We start from the raw sequence: 7,723 nt of genomic DNA, 5'->3' as shown, positions 1-7,723 counted from the left end.
CGCGGCGCGGCCCGGCCCCTCGCAAACTTCTCTGCCCTCCCGCGCCCGCCCACCTGCCTGACCGAGGGCCGAGCTCCGGGCCCCGGAAGTGCGGCCGCGGGGGACTTCCGGCCGCTCTCCGCCCCGCCCACCACAGCCGGAAGCCGCGCTGCATGCTGGGAGCCCCTGGCCCGGGGGCGTCGGTTTGAGGTTCCAGATCCCGCGGCTCCGGCCTGCTCGGACTCGCCTCTGTCCCCGGGTGACTTTGGGGAAGGAAAGTGGGCTCTCGACACCTACATTCAGAAACCCTTGTAGCATTTTTTAAAAATACTTTATTTGTTGCTCAGGGGGAGAGTGTTCACGCCAGGGCCTCCAGCCACTGCACACAAACTCCAGACGCGTGCGCCCCCTGTACACCTGGCTTATGTGGGTCCTGGGGAATCGAACCTGGGTTCTTCGGCTTCGCAGGCAAACGCCTTAAAACTCAGCATTCTCACAAACTCACTGGCGTACTTACGTGACTGGGTCTCGGGATAAAGGCCCAAGGGGAGCTGGAGAGATGGCTTAGCGGTCAAGGCGCTTGCCTGTAAAGCCTAAATTCCCCAGGACCCAGGTAAGCAAGGTGCACAAGGTGGCGCATGTGTCTGGAGTTCGTTTGCTGTGGCTGGAAGCCGTGGCGCGCCCATTTTCTCTCTCCCTCTTTCTCTGTCCTTCTGTCTTTCTCAAATAAATAATAAATCAGAAAAAGGACCAAAGGAATGCAAATTTGATTGGCTATGTGGCCACACTGTAGGCAGAATCTCTAAAACGAAAAGTCCAAGATCTCACTCCTTACCTTTGAAAATGGATGTAATCTTCCCCCTAACTTAATATATAGTTCATTTCTCTATTTGCCCTGTTTTTCTTGGGCTGGAAACTTAAGGCAGTTGTGTTTTGCAATTCTTTACATAATTTTAGCTCTGTGTAGTTTATTTTCAGTACAGAATAAACTTGACTATGTTTATATGAATATTGTTATATTTATACTTGACTAAGTTTATATTACAAGTTGACCCTGTCAAGTATTTCTACGGCCTGGAGGAATGGCCCAGCAGTTAAGTTGCTTGCCTACTGGGCCTAATGACCTGAGTTTGATTTCCCAGTATATTTAATTTCCCATAAAGCCACATGCCACAAGTGGTGCATGCATCTGGAGACCATTTGCAGGGGTTGGAGGCCCTGGCACGCCATTCTGTCTCTCTCCTCTCTCTCTGCTTACAAGTAAATTAATAAAATTAAAATCTTTTTTTTTTTTTTTTTAAGGCCAGGTGTGGTGGCGCACGCCTTTAATCCCAGCACTGGGGAGGCAGAGATAGGATTGCTGTGAGTTCAAGGCCACCCTGAAACTACAGAGTGAATTCCAGGTCAGCTTGAGCTAGAGTGAGACCCTACTTAGAAAAACAAAAAAAAAAAAACAACTTTTTTTTTTTTAATTGAATTGTCTAATTTGATTAAAGTGGGGTAGTTGTGGAGCTGGGGAGTTGGCTCAACTGTTGAAGAGGCTTGTTTGCAAAGCATGCTGGTGCTGGTCTGATTCTCCAGTACCCATGTAAAGCCAGATGGACAAAGGGGCATGTGTGCCTGAAGTTCTTTGTAGCAACAAGAGGGCCTGGTGCCTGAGTCTGTCTCAAGTAAATTTTATTTTATTTGTTTATTTTTGGTTTTTTTTAGGTAGGGTTTCACTCTAGCCCAGACTGACCTTGAATTCCCTATGGAGTTGAGAGTGGCCTCAAACTCAGCCGTCCTCCTACCTCTGCCTCCCAAGGGCTGGGATTAAAGGTGTGTGCTACCAAACCACAAGCTAATAAATTTTTTTTTAAAGGTTAAATAGAACTTCCTTTTTTTTAATTTTTAATTTTTTTTTTATCTATTTGAGAGCGACAGACAGAGAGAAAGAGGCAGATAGAGAGAGAGAGAATGGGCGCACCAGAGCCTCCAGCCACTGCAGACAAACTCCAGACGCGTGCGCCCCCTTGTGCATCTGGCTAACATGGGTCCTGGGGAATCGAGCCTCAAACCGGGGTCCTTAGGCTTCACAGGCAAGTGCTTAACCGCTAAGCCATCTCTCCAGCCTCAATAAAATATTTTTAAATGAGGTATTTGAGAGACAGCTGTCAGTCTGTTAGATAATGTCATATTTACCTGCTATACCATTAGAATGAAAGTGGGGCTGCGGGAATGGCTGAGTAGTTAAGGCGTTTGCCTGCAAAGCCAAAGGACCCAGGTTTGATTCCCCAGGACCCACGTTAGCCAGATGCACAAGGGGGTGCACACACCTGGAGTTCCTTTGCAGTGGCTATTAGCAAAAGAATGAAAGTGTTTTAACCTAAGCCCAATTCAATGAACCTTTTGTGTAGATTTCCCATTTCAACCTATAGTCAATATTTTTCCCAATTTCTTACAAATACTGGGCTATATCCAAACATGGCAAGTTCCTGTAACAGGAGTTTTGGGGTTCCTTACCAATATGCCAGTAAATCCCTGATCCTTGTTTTATGTATGCATTGATGGAATTAAATCTACAGGTCAGAGGGTAAGACTTGGAGAAACTTTATTAGATAAAGAGAAGGAAACAAAACAGTGCAGAGAGCTCCTGCCATACAGAAGGCAGGAGGGAGTAGGAGGCCACTGTGGGAGTAGGGGGTTCCGCACCTCAGCCCAGATTGGGGGGGCTTACCAGAGCAGGAACGTGGAGGTTCCGCATCTCAGCCTAGATTGGGGGTCCTTACCAGAGCAGGAACGTGGAGGTTCCCCATCTCAGCCCAGACTGGGGGTCCTTACCACAGCAGGAACGTGGAGGTTCCCCATCTCAGCCCAGATTAGGGGTCCTTACCAGAGCAGGAATGTGGAGGTTCCGCATCTCAGCCCAGATTGGGGGTCCTTACCAGAGCAGGAACGTGGAGGTTCCCCATCTCAGCCCAGATTGGGGGTCCTTACCAGAGCAGGAATGTGGAGGTTCCGCATCTCAGCCCAGATTGGGGGTCCTTACCAGAGCAGGAATGTGGAGGTTCCGCATCTCAGCCCAGATTGGGGGGTCCTTACCAGAGCAGGAACCTGGAGGTTCCCCATCTCAGCCCAGATTGGGGGGGCTCCTTACCAGAGCAGGAACCTGGAGGTTCCCCATCTCAGCCCAGATTGGGGGTCCTTACCAGAGCAGGAACGTGGAGGTTCAGGGGGGATGAACAGCCAAAAGAGATAGTGTCGTAAATAGCTGAAAACAAAACATGGGTTTACTTTTTATTTCCACTCCATTTCTAAATGCTGACATTTAATCTCTTGTGATTAGTTTTATTCACCCACTGGTCCCATATTTCCTTGCAGAAGGACAATAAAATTCACAAGCAATGTCCTATTGTCACCCTAACCCAGCAATTTAACCTCCTTGCCCTTTGCCAAAGATACTATCAAACAGCTATGTGGTTGGCCTCCTCCTATCCTGCTCATTGGCACCGAGCCTTTGTAGGAGTCACTAAGATGACCAGGAGACTAAAAGAAAAAGGTAAAGCCTTGAGTAATACAGCCCTGAAAATAAAATTTAAAAAACCTGCCAGACATGGTGGAGCAGAGGTAGGATTGCCATGAGTTCAAGGACACCCTGAGATTCCATAGTGAATTCCAGGTCAGGGCTAAAGCAAGACCCAACCTTGGAAAATAAAAAAAATTTAAAAAGGGCTGGAGAAATGGCTTAGTGGTTAAGGCGCTTGCCTGCAAAGCCTAAGAACCCAGGTAAAGCCAGAGGTCCCAGGTTTGATTCTCCAGGTCCCACGTAAGCCAGATGCACATGGTAGCACAAGCATCTGGAGTTCGTTTGCAGCAGCTAGAGGCCCTAGCGTACCCGTTCTGTCTGTCTGTCTCTCTCTCCCTCCCACCCCTCTCAGGAGGTTAAATTGCTGGGTTAGGGTGACAATAGGACATTATAGCCGAGCTATAGCAAGAAAACAAAAAGCAAGCAAAAGCAAAAAAAAAAAAAAAACACTGCTTTAGCAGTTTTGTTTTAACTACATTTTCAAGCGAGGTGATCATTTTCTGTGTCTGTGTCCTTGAAAATCTAGGGCACTAGGTCTGCTTGCTGTGGTTTCACTTCATTAAAACTTTTCACTTCCTAAATTGGACTGTTCTCGTATATTTTCTTTTCTTAGTCTGGGGCCTCTTGTGTGCTTGGCAATTAGTACACGACTGAACGATAGCACCAGCCTTTGAAAAAAGGTCTTTTCCAGAAACGGGGTTCCGTGTAGTCACGGGCTGGCCTTGAGCCCCTGGACTCGACCTACAACTCTGGATTACAGATGTGTTCTATCACATGTGGCTGAGAAACTTATTGTCTAGGTTGGCCTCAAACTTGGCAATCCTCCTGCTTCAGCTTCCCGAGTACATTACATACAACCATTTTCAGCCTGACCCTGCCCCACCAAATATCCCCCGATCCCTCACACTTGGAAATATTTTTACACACTGGCTCCCAGACAGAATGTCATTTGCTTTTTACTTTTGAAGCATGGTTTCTCTTTAGACAAGGCTACCCTTGAAATCACAGCAATCCTACCAGCCTCCCTAATGCTGGGATTAAAAGATGTGTGCCACCACACCCAGCTAAGTGTACCTTTTATGTCTAAGAAAAGGAGCTCAGAGAGATTAAGTACACAGCTACAACCCTGTGAAGCTCAAAGTTCTAATACTGCACTCAATGCATTTAACGAGTGAATATGGGTGCCAAATCTCTTGACTTCTAGGCTGTTCCTCTACCACTAGACCATACCATCTCTTCTGTCAGGTGGTTCTGTTAACAGACAAGTCTGATTTCAGAAAGGGTTCATCTCACCCCATTTGTTTTCCCAACTCCTAAACTATGGTGTTGCCACCTGTCTCAGAAATTCTTCCAAAGTTCTTGCCATGTTCTGTGAAAGCTAAAAGAATATGTATCAATGAGAATGTTTCAAATATGGTGTCTTATGTAAAGACTCAGAACTGAAACAGAGAAAGAGCTCTTAGTACTAATTCCAGATGGGTTAAAAACAGAAACAGAGCCAGGTGTAGCGGCGCACGTCTTTAATCCCAGCACTCAGGAGGCAGAGGTAGGATTACCGTGAGTTCGAGGCCACCCTGAGACTACATAGGGAATTCCAGGTCAACCTGGACTAGAGTGAAACCCTATCTTGAAAAACCAGGAAAAAAAAAGAGAGCGAGAGAGAGATAGAAACAGGTCATGTCTGTCGAAATTGGGCAATAAGCAGTCTGGCCCTTTCAAGAGCTCCCATTATTAGTCAGATGGTGGGAAACGGCTGTACAAGGTGACTAAGCAGAAGGACGTTTTGCAAGAGTACAAACTTCCAGTACACAGATCCACAGGAATTGGAAGGGTAAGTCTTTTCATAAGTAAGAACTACAGATACTGGCAAATAGTTTTATTTCCACCTTAAATAATTTAGGAACCTTGAGTTGGTGGTTAGTTTCTTTCAGGCCTCGAGCTAGTTTCAAACAAACTCAATAACCTGTAGCCAGTGAAAGTCCCTAAATCTCTTTGCTAGTTGAATAAATTGGAAGTCTTGCCACAACCTCCACTTAGTAGCAACTTCTTTGCTACTTTTGAGCCAAGAGTATAACACTTTGTATAACAAAGTATAACAAAGTGCGTAACACTTTGAACAATGTGTAGCATGACTGTCAAGAGGAAGTCTTCCTTTTTTTTCTAAAGGGCATTAAAGGACACACATCACTTAGCACATTCTAAATATTACCACATCAGTGTCAGTTGAAAGGTCCTAACAATGCCATCATGAAAACTCTCTGGAATTTCTCCACAATTATGATTATTTTAAAGTCCTAGGGCATACACTTCAAAGGTATCTATTGTCACCATAGTGTTGAGAAGTGACAGAGGAGTGCTCAGCACTCAGACATCTCTATCACACCTTCCAAGGTTCAGGATCCACTGTGGAATACCGGAAAGAATGTAAGAGCCACAGGGCAGCACTGCTTACGGTGCAGTCTTCCAGACCCAAAATGGTGTCATGAATAGACGATGCCATCAAAATAAGAGGGGAACTAACTGAAAGGGGGGAGGGTGGATATGGGGGGAATCTTAGGTTTATTGTCTATAATTATGGAAGCTGTCAGTGAAACTTTTAAAAAATTAGCTTTCAATATATGTATGTATATGTATTTTTTTCTTTTTGGTTTTTCAAGGTAGGGTCTCGCTCTAGGCTGTCTGGCCTAGAATTCACTCTATAGTCTCAGGGTAACCTAAAATTCATGGCAATCCCACCACTGTCTCCTGAGTGCTGGGATTAAAGGCGTGCAGTTCCACACCTGACTTTTTAAAGGTATCGCTGCTATGCTGGGCTTGTGTCAGAGTGTTATGAATTCTAAGCAAACATTCTACCTGAATTAATACCACAGCCCTACATTATTCTAATGGGAGCTACTCAAAGTCTTGCTGAATTGTCATTTCCCCTCAAAATTCAAATTAAGTTTAATGGGCTGGGATTGTACCTAAGAGGTAAACTACCTATTAAGCATAAGGCCCTGGAAGAGTAAAAGAGAGAAAAGATAAATGGGGGGAGGGAACTGGAGGGCAAAGAGGATAAAGAGATGGAGAGGGGAAGCCGAGAACCTCGTCATTAAAAGGAGCATTGTTTCATTCACATTTAGGAGATAGATAAAACAATAAACCTATAATGCTAATTTTTTAGAATTTGATTTTTAAATCAAAACTTAGCTTAAAAAGTCACTGATATAAAATCAGATTTAGTTCTGGAGAGAGGGCTTAGCAGTTAAGGTGCTTACCTGCAAAGCCTAAGGACCTAGGTTTTATTCCCCAGGACCCACGTAAGCCAGATGCACAATGTGGCACATGCATCAGGAGTTCGTTTGCAGTGGTTGGAGGCCCTGATGCACCCATTCTCTAATAACTAAATAAAAAGAAATATTAAAAAATAAAATCAGGGGCTGGAGAGATGGCTTAGCGGCTAAGCGCTTGCCTGTGAAGCCTAAGGACCCTGGTTTGAGGCTCGATTCCCCAGGGTCCACATTAGCCAGATGCACAAGGGGGCATGCACAAGTCTGGAGTTCATTTGCAGTGGCTGGAAGCCCTGGCATGCCCATTATCTCTTTCTCTCTCCTCCTCTTCTCTGTCACTCTCAAATAAATAAAAATAAAAAATAAAATAAAATAAAATCAGGAGCCGGGCGTGGTGGCACACACCTTTAATCCCAACATTTGGGAGGCAGAGATAGGAGGATCGCCGTGAGTTCGAGGCCACCCTGAGGCTACATATTTAATTCCAGGTCAGCCTGGGCCAGAGTGAGACCCTACCTCAAAAAAACAAAAAATAAAATAACAATAAAATAAAATCAGGCTGAGTGTGTTAGTGCATGCTTTTAATTCTAGCACTCAGGAGGCAGAGGTAGGAGGATCACCTGAGTTCAAGGCCACCCTGAGACTACAAAGTGAATTCCAGGTCAGACTGGGCTAGAGTGAGACATTACCTCGAAAAAATAAATAAATAAAAATAAAATGAAATCAGAATTATTTTGAACTTATCAATAGCAGAACTGAATGTTTATATAGAGAGAGGATTATCTGAAAACTATGGGGTTTTTGTTTTTCAAGGTAGGGTCTCACCCAAGCTCAGGCTGACCTGGAATTCACTATGTGGTCTCAGAGTGGCCTCCTGAGTATCCGGCCAACTATATGGGACTTTTTACCC

The sequence above is a fragment of the Jaculus jaculus genome, chromosome 18 (assembly GCF_020740685.1).
Source record: "Jaculus jaculus isolate mJacJac1 chromosome 18, mJacJac1.mat.Y.cur, whole genome shotgun sequence".
In the NCBI taxonomy this organism is placed as follows: domain Eukaryota; kingdom Metazoa; phylum Chordata; class Mammalia; order Rodentia; family Dipodidae; genus Jaculus; species Jaculus jaculus.
The sequence above is the reverse complement of the archived record's forward strand: the minus strand, read 5'-3'. Positions refer to the sequence as shown.